Raw genomic sequence first — 7,859 nt, forward strand, 5'->3', positions numbered from 1 at the left:
AGCTGGTCAGGTGCCCAGGTCTGAAGGCAGTGTTGCTGCCAGCAGTAGTGCAGAAGGAAGGATGGCAATGCCATACCACCACCCTTCTGAATATTGCACAGTAAGTTTCCTCCCTCCCAGCCCCCCCAAAGCTTCTCACACTCCCTAGAATACATTCTGGGTCCCCCCAGGGAGAACCCCCCTCCCCAGTTTGAAAATCTCTGGTTCAGGGCTAGCTGTACCTTTGACTCTGTTCTAGTGTTCCCTTTGGGAGCTGTGACCAATAGATGAATACTGTGACCCAAAGCAGCCTTTTCGAAACAAAATATTGTTTAATCTCAGCAGTGGGAACAAAGCAGAACAAAGACTAGGGTTCTTTACAGCACAAACAGCCTACATCCATAGCTGTTTTACCTATAGTTTAGGTAAGCCTACATTGTTGCAGACATCCTTGCCTCTGGGGACTGGGATTCAGGCTGATTCCCACAATCCTTGCTTCTCCCTTGTGCTTCAGGGACTGTGATATTATCCAGTCCCAAATTTTGTTCCAGTTCTCACCTGAAGGCCCCCTGAGGATACAAGATGGGGCTTACCAGTCAAACAGTTGATTCCTGTATGGTTAGAGTAAATTTCAAAGGAAATGCCACCTTCATTGACCTAGTAAGCATAGGTGAATGGGGCAATCTGCAGCATTGTCCCTTTCCTGAAGACATGCCAGTAAGTCGTCCTGAAGTTAACCACTGGTAATCATATAGCAAGCAACGTAATCACACATATTCATCAACTATTACAGGCATCTCCCACATCCTTCACAGTAACTTACCCACCAAGAGGATGGAAAGGAGCTATGGCAAGGAAAATAACTAACTGGAGGGTTTAAAATAAAGCAGGAGGAACTAAACAGGAATATGTAATGTAAGCACCTCTCCTTCCAGTTTACAGCAGCACAATTCCCAACATTTTAGGGACTCAATACTTTATTGGTGTAAGTGGGCACAGAACCTATTGCACCCTCTATATGAGGGTTTAATTTGGAAGGTGAGTTCTCAATGAGTTAGAGTTTCTGAAGCTTTCAATTTTTCATTAAAAAATTCAAATTTGTTTAAGTCAGTAATGCTGGACCACAGTTCAAGACAGGAAGTGAAAACGATTGAACTGAAATTACAGGAAGACTTTGGGTGTGCTAAATGCAATTACCTAGAATGGAATTTGGCCAGTGTACCAGGGCCAACAGTTTTATTCTTGCATTAAAATTGACAGGGAATAGAGCAGGGCTGCATAGAGATATGTATGTCAATATACTTGCTATTAGACTGCTTAGAAGAGCTCCAGGTAAAGTTTTTGTGGTGCAAGCACTGAGCTGCAGACGTTTGAATGTTAACCATTCTGGTATTTGCTCTGAGGAGGAAAGGAGTGGGGAAAAGATAGTTGCTGAAAATCCCCATGGGCCTAAAATGTAGAAATACCAGTTGGGCTCATGTAAAGCTTGCTCTCATGAGTTCACCAGTAGGGCAGCCTGCAGTTGACTAGGTGTTCCCTCATTGGTAGATATATTCCTTTTTGTTTTAAAAAACAAATATGAGGAATTTCAGAGATAATTAGAGAATTTTGCTTGAGAGCTAAAATGAGGTCTGGTTTTATAGAAACAAGATTTTTAGAGTATTTGGCATTAAAAGTATTTTGCACATAGCTTTTTAATTACATTGCTCTAAGGAACATCTTAAAACAAGAGCAATCATCTCTATATTTAGCTGACTTTCAGTTAAAACAAAGAACAAAAGCTTTGCTGTTCTGTCATTCACTTTTAAAGTTAGGATCTATTAAAATACCATGTTCCATGGTTACAGAGATTTTTCTTTCATAATTTGCTTTCCTGTTTTCCTTTGAAGAGGTCATGTACGTAGGAAGCAGATATTACGGTTAGGCCACGTCCACAGCTGTCATCTTTTTGGTTTCATTAAACTTTTCCTTGCATTGTAGGATCTTGTTTTAGTTCCTTACGTAGTGCCTGTAGTCTGGTTTGTACCATGTGGATGATTTCCTGGCAGACAAATTTAGCATTTGGTGACCTCACTGGAGTCAAGGGTGTTAACTATTAGGACATTGTAATACTCTACTGAGGAAACATTTAAAAAAAAATGCTCAATAACAAAAATCCAAATATTGATTTAATCTCTGGGCCTGTAAATGTAAAACTCCCTGAGGGAGTGGATCCTCTAGCTCAAAGTATAATAATCTCTTACTGTAAAGGATAGATTGAAAGGGGGGAAAACTTCTGTTTGTATTGACTAAAACTAGGTTAGAAGGTGAACTTTCTTTCACTCTAACCTGCCAATATATTAATTTGACACCCTGTAGATAACTTCTTTCTTTCCTTATTTACTGTTTGAGTTTTGGCACTTCTTAGGCTAAAATATACATGTTTTAGAAGAAAGTTTAACTTACAAAAGATTTCATTAAAAATTGCAAAGGGTAATTATGTTTAAAAGCACTATTAGTTAATGCCTGTTCATAGTTAATCATTTACTCAGTCTTTTTTTGTTGTAGTAAAACACATTTGATCTGAGTTTAACAGTAACTGCAGAAACTTTCTTGTTTATTCACTATCTTGCTGTGCAAGGATCTCTCCACTCCTTTTGATTTTGCTTGGGTAATACATTTGTTTTTAACTTACTTGCTGCAAGTTAAGTGAACTGCTAAAGGTTCAGCAGAAATTGGATGAATAAATATCTAGCTATTGGTTCTTATGCCGAATGATAATGCAGTGCTAAAGGAAGAGGTGGAACAGGAGAAGCCATTTTACATAGTTATAAGTAGGCTTGGAAGGATTAGAGTTTTACCGGTAAATGTTTTATTGTATACACACAAACACATGACATTTTTTTTCCCCCTTGATCATGATCAAAATATACAGATAGGCAAAGTAACAAAAATATTGCTTGAGAATTTATTAGAGTTTGGTTTAAGGATATTTGGATATGTATGTGATGTTGACAATTTGTGTTTTAATTATTATAAAGCTTTAGCTTTTTGAATCACAATTTCTGATACCACCTCCCTCCCCCATAATTTTGCACAAATTTCAAATGCACCTGAATTTAAAAATGTAATATTTTTGCACACTTGCAGAATTTTGTTTGTATGTGAAAATTAATAACATGAATATAGAATATCTGGCCCACATGTAGGTAAGCCTCTGATACAGATATCTTTATAATCCCTTCTTTTCATTGCTTTATAGCTTGGCCATCAAACTTTGCTCGGAGCAGGAGTATTTACCTTACCTACTTATTCATACATCAGGAGTTGTATATGCATTGGTTTTGTGTTTTGCGTTTTTTTAACCTTCAGTTTTTACATATCTTAACTGTCATAAGGCAAACATACAGGAAAAAAATGGTTTTATGGTTTTTGGCCCCTATCCAATAGAACTCTCTAGAAAATAGATTTTTTGCATGCACCAAAATATAGAAGGCATAGAGGACAGAGTACATAATTACAGGCAGCTATACAAGTTGGCCTGTGATCTTATCAGATCTCTCCAGCAAAGTGCAGCCTGACCTGGTTAGAATGTAGATGGGAAACTTCCCAAGGAAAATCTGGTTGCTCCAGGAAGTTACGCTACTAATTCTGTAGGTGGTTTTTCTCTCCCCTCTGACTTAGTATTCAAACAGTGCCACAACGCTGTTAGTTGAGATCTAAAACAGTGGGAAACAATGTTTGATGCTATTACATAAACTCTTGTCCTTTAGTGACAGGAGACAGCCTATACTAATTGCAGTATATATAAAGTATACTTCAACCTGCCTATGCTTTTTTACTTGTTAATGTGCAATTCTGTTTATCTGTGGTTTATACATTATTCTTTCCTGGCTATGGAGTAGATGTTTTAAAAGCAAAGTAAACACTGAGAGCAAAGACAGAGTGTGCTGTTACAGTATATACAGAATCCAGGCTGTAAAAGCTCCCTGTGAATACTACACGATTTTGAAATAGTAGCCTCTTAATATAAACTTGGTTTGTTTTATTATGGCTTCTATAGAGGTGTGTGTGTGTGAATTGGTGGGAGAAAGGAACTGACTCTGGTCAGGTGTCCCCTGATAGTGATGAGAAAATGCTGAACATCCCCTCTCTTTCCTTTCCCCGAGTAGACAGGAAGGTAAGGCTACTGATCTGCCTTTCTCCCTGCTATAGACAGCTACAGATAAGTGAGGGATAACCAGGGCTTGTTGGGTATGAAGGAGGATTCTGGGCTGCTTGTGGATGAGGAAATTGCAAAGGTGGAGAGTCAAAGTAAGATGATATTTGTATTTGTAGTTTGAAGGTAATCTGAATGGTTCTGTTCACCTATTCCAAATTATATATAAAATGTGAGATTAATATAAAACTGTGTGAGATAGAACGTGATTTAGCTAATTCTGCATGGGATGGCTCATGTTTAGTGTGTACTGAATCAACACTGAGTGGGACCAGGGCAGGGAAGGGGAATTATGATTTTCCTTTGCTATTTGGAGTACTTGGCAGATGGACATTTATTTAATTCATAAAAAATATTTGCAAGTCATCCTTATACTGGCTGTCCAACTGATTATTAAGGTCTGTACATCTCACTGATTTCCCTGTTTGTCTGTTTCATAACAATATAAGTCCTAATAACGGGGCAAGAACCAAAGGTAATTTACAAAACAAACACAACCAAAACTTTTTTTAATTAATCTGCATTGGTTAAAGAGTAACACTCCTGATTCCATATTTATTATTGTCATCAGCAGTTTGATAAATGAGCTGACAAATTGCTGTAGCTTCTGTGTGTACTTCTGTATCCTCTTGCTGAAATACTGTTTTGTGATTCCTCAAAACTATACTTAATGACCCATGACAGATAGTCCAATGTTGCCTAAAGCAATGGCATACTGGGAGAGGGGTCTATTTTTCCTCTTTTTTTCCAGCAGTGGAAGAAAGCACAACCACAGCAGTGGCTAAATCTGGCCCTTTTCACACACTTACCTCATAGGTCCTGCAGCACAATACCCATATAAAGGGAATTGTTTTGAGCCCTGGACTCCTGTGCTTAAGAATCAGAGGTGATATCCTTAGATTTGAGTGGACTGAGGGAGAAAGAGGAAGGTGACAACTGGATTCACAAGTAAGTGATTGTACAGTCACAGAATAACAAGAAACCAGTAAAGCAACAAAACCTACTGGAATGATGATAAGAGTAAAGTCAATAATGTGAATAGTCTGTGTTTGAACAATTTATTATGGATCATACAAGATGTGATTTACAGATGAGTTGCTTCCTGCTAAAATTTTCAAAAGTGATTTAGGGACGTAGAGGCCTACATCTCATAAAGTCAATTGGACTTAAGTTCCTAAATCACTTAGGTGCTTTTAAATATTTTACCTTCCATCCATCTTTCATAAAAGAGCTAAGGTTGATCCTGGTGGGAAAATAGTTGAGAAAATCATTAGATTATAAACATATTTAGATTAGTTGAGTAAGACAAACCAGTGTGCATTTTGTAGGGTAATTTTTAGAAAGTGTTCACAGAATGGTGCTTAGCAGAGAACAAACAAGCCTCACTTAGACTTTTAAGGCCCTCCCACTCTACTCCAAATAACGTGCATGATCTTGTCTATTGCAGTTCCTTCATGCCCACCAGTTATATCCTGCTGGAGCTAACAAGACACATGCCATAATGAGAAAAGGAGGACTTGTGGCACCTTAGAGACTAACCAATTTATTTGAGCATAAGCTTTCGTGAGCTACAGCTCACTTCATCGGATGCATCGATGAAGCTCACGAAAGCTTATGCGCAAATAAATTTGTTAGGCTCTAAGGTGCCACAAGTCCTCCTTTTCTTTTTGCGAATACAGACTAACACGGCTGCTACTCTGAAACATGCCATAACTACAATAGGAGTTTACCTTTTACTATGTAGTCACCAAGTTTCCTTAAAAGCCTTCAGTGAGCAGGGGTGAGGTAGAAAAAAGAGGTGAGTCTGAGGTCTGTTGCAAAACAAATGCTGAATAATAATGCTGCTTAGATAACCCAGCAGCTCAGGGCCACTCTGCTCCTTCCTTCCTTCCTCCCTCCTCCCCCCCCACCCTTGAGCAACAAGAGGGCTCCTCTGCTCATCCCTCTCTCCCTGAAGCACCTGGGCAGGGAACTCTGTTGCATGACCCCACACGTTTGTGGGGTAGGATAAAGAATCTTTGGAGCTGCAGGAGAAATAGAGGTGAGGCTGAAAATGATAATACTCAAAACACATTAATCTTTCATTACCTAATTTCCTTAGCAATTAGAGGTAGAAAATTAAAGCTTTAGTATATAATGATAGCTAATTCTGGCTACTGTTTTTGAGAATGAAATAAATCTAAATTAATCTCCTTTCAAATCTCAGTTTGTTTGTCCCTTGATAGGAAGGAGCCTAATTTCCATAATCAAAGTTGTCCATCGTGTTCTATAGTGTTTTGCATATGTCAGATTTAGAAGTCAAATGTGAACAAACTGCAGTCTTGGGCAGATTTCAGGCATGCATTAATATCAGTGAGTTTTTCTTCATTCTTACTAAAGCTGAAATTCCTCAGGGTGATGGTTGGTTTTGTTTTTGTGGGGAAGGAAAAGGGTAGAGAAAGCATTTCATTTCTTAGGCCTTTATTTTTGGCCCGAGGGCCACATCGGGCAGCCTTGATGCTTCTACTGTACTTCCTCTTACACATACAAACAAGTGCTTAAACTGCTATTGGCAGTATATGGTTGAACATCCCAGCAAAAGCATTTCCATTATGAACTTTGTTTTCCTTTTCTTGGGTATGTTAAAATTGGATGAATTTTTATTCTCTGACTTAAAGAGCGAGGGCTCAGTGCGCTTGGGGGAGGGGGTGGAATTGGGTGGGGACAAGGCGGGATGGGAGTAACATTTAACTTCAAAAGGGGAGCTACACAAATGCCTGCAACCAGCATGCTTAAAAACCATAATAGAGGCTCAGAGTTAGAGGCAAAAAGGCATCCTTTAAAATTTGGAAGCCAAATCCTGACTGGAAAATGGGGCCACTAGACAACAAAGATGTTAAAGGAGCACTCAAGAAAAACAAGGCCATTGCAGAGAATAAACTACATCGTAATAAATCACCAGGACCAAATGGTATTCACCCAAGAGTTGGGAGTCAGCTAGAGGTGATCCAATCAATATAGTGTACCTGGATTTTCAGAATGTGTAATGGGACCTGTGCTGTTTAACATTAACATATTCATAAAAGCAGTGAGGTTGTTAAGTCCAAAGCAGACTGAGATGAAATTCAATGTTGTATACATATAAGCAATAGATTCTAAATTAGCTATTACTACCCAAGAAAGGTTTGTTTTAAAAGAGAAAAATATATACTTATTATTTAAACCGCAAGGCAGAAAGGTGAAAATATCAATATCATGCACATCTCAGTCTTGCTGTGTAAACCTTTACATATAAACTATATCAGTAACAGATGGCATTTAGAATCTTTTTTAAAGTTCTGGCAAGCATTCAGTAATCTGTTTAGAGTATTCCTGTTTTATGTGTCACGCTTTTCATACACTCCTTCCAAGTGTTTTATATCCTCTCACAGGAGCACCAGGAACTGTTGCTTCTGGCTGGGGAGTTCTCTTGCTCTCTCGTTTAGAGAGCATTAAGCTGAAGTGCACCAAGGCCACTTTACTTCTGAATAACTCAGATGAAAGAGAAATTGTTTAGAGAGAATTTTTACTAGAGGCACAGAGAATCCAGGGTGGAGAGGAGGGAATCAAACCCCCTATGGTAAAGATAGGGTGCAATGAATGGAAGAAGCCTTTGAAAGCCAAAATAACTGTAATTAGTTGACATTCCAGGGCATGTCCATTT

At 38.6% G+C, this 7,859-nt stretch overlaps 1 protein-coding gene across 2 annotated transcripts in view; it reads left to right on the forward strand.

The window, feature by feature from the left end:
* Positions 1–7,859, forward strand: part of GNA14 (G protein subunit alpha 14) — a 66,426-nt gene that overhangs the window by 37,789 nt on the left and 20,778 nt on the right. The window lies entirely within an intron of this gene.

This window comes from Chelonia mydas, chromosome 5, assembly GCF_015237465.2.
Source record: "Chelonia mydas isolate rCheMyd1 chromosome 5, rCheMyd1.pri.v2, whole genome shotgun sequence".
Taxonomy (NCBI): Eukaryota; Metazoa; Chordata; order Testudines; family Cheloniidae; genus Chelonia; species Chelonia mydas.